The sequence below is a fragment of the Crocodylus porosus genome, unplaced genomic scaffold (genome assembly GCF_001723895.1).
Source record: "Crocodylus porosus isolate Cpor-Errol unplaced genomic scaffold, CroPor_comp1, whole genome shotgun sequence".
NCBI classification, from domain to species: Eukaryota; Metazoa; Chordata; order Crocodylia; family Crocodylidae; genus Crocodylus; species Crocodylus porosus.
In genome coordinates, this window is record NW_017728915.1 from 9,872,546 (window position 1) to 9,874,338 (window position 1,793).

A 1,793-nucleotide genomic window follows, 5' to 3' on the forward strand; every position below is an offset into this window, starting at 1 on the left:
GATTCTCAAACCTCCTACCTAATGCTAGAAATATTGAAGGCCACGTCCAGCTGAAACCTACCTGCACCCCCTGGCAGCAGCGCCTGTCTGCGTGCTCCCTTTTGTGAGGTCCGCAACTCTCTCCATACATTGTAGAGGGAACGTAGGTGCCTAACTGGAGCCTTTGTATGCCATCCCACAGCACAGTGCCTAAAGTAATGCACATTTTCTGTCACATATGCAATATGAAACATTTTTTTTTTTAGGTTATAATGATAGAGAATATGCTCTACTTTCAGTTTCAGATTTACAATTTAAATCTTTAGTTTGGTTCCCATTAGATAAAACAGCAATTATTATGAGCTTAATTGTCGGAGTTCAAAAAAATTGCCAGAAAAACATTAAAGATCTAAATGAAATATGGAAATACCCTGCATGATAATAAATCGACTATATTCAAGAGTGAGTGTATTTTTAGTTGGGTTTCTTTCATGTGCTTTTGCCAGAGAATCCACACAAACAGTTCCTATAATAAAACTCTTTGTGGACTGCTCTGCTCATCTTTTGCAAGGACATGTTCAATTAGTTTTTTCCAAGGCCAGCTGTGCCAAGGCTAAAACATAGCTCTATTTATGGTCTAGAGACTCTAAACCAACACAACTCTTGTCTTGCCAGGTAGGCTTCAGTTCTGCCTTTCATAAAACATGCACTAAATGTTGCCCCCTTCATTACCATTCTTGACAACTTGCCTGCATTTATGGAGAAAATTTCCTACCTCAAAGAAGCTTATCAAAGTAGAAAGCCAAGGTGGTAAACTAAAATGAACATATTGAGATTAGGAAGTAAATGAGCATTACCCTCTACTCCTTGCTTTCTGAGGTGAATGCAACTCTATGACTCTTACGCCTTTGTTTTTCTGTGTACTGAGTCTTTAATTATGTAGATACTACTGTGTCTAGAATTCGGCAACCATATTCAGCAGCAACTCTATTGATTTACACCGAGTTCCCCTCCCTCCCCCATTACTCCAAAATGCAATTTAGCTTAGACTTCAAAGGACCTATTTTGCTCCTGGTTCCTAGACACTTAACAGTGCCCCTATCAAAGTACTCTTCCTACAGGCCTTCCAAACGGTCAGAGTAATTCCAGCTCTCTTTGCCATCAGCAGGGATCTCAACATCTCTGAAGAATCATAATAAAAGTCTTTGGCAATCATAATAGGCATGCATCTTTCCTTGGCCTGTCCCAGAATTAATGGAACTCTGGGTGCAAGGAGAGATTTCCTTGGAGGAGTAAGTTACACTCTTGGTATCATTTTTGTTTTATAAAATAACTCGTCTAAGGAAGAGTTTCCATAACTGCAGGGACTGAAACTTACTTGCAACCTGTATAGACAGAATATATAATCTGTAAGCATTTGTTCCAGTGAGATATGAGTAATTTAGTGGTTAGGGAACTTTATGAACAATTATTAGAGTAATGGCATTGTTGTCTTGTGCAATTTCAGTAGAATTAATAAAAATTTGTCCAGGAATCCCCGCCCTCAAACAGAAACTGATTAAGATGCAGTGAGAGACGCACCTAAAACCCTCCAGATAAGGGTGACGAGTGAAACAACTGCTCTAGGTCTTATTTGCATCTGAGATGGAACCAGATGACCATTCATTTACATGAGAGATGGGGAACAGAAAGCCTGAAGCAGAGACTGCAGTGAATTCTGGGCTCAGCGAAGCAGGGGAGCACTGCATGATGGGGAATCTGTGCTCCAAATGCTAATCAACCCACACACCCAGCTCAGCATTTATCAGACCAGT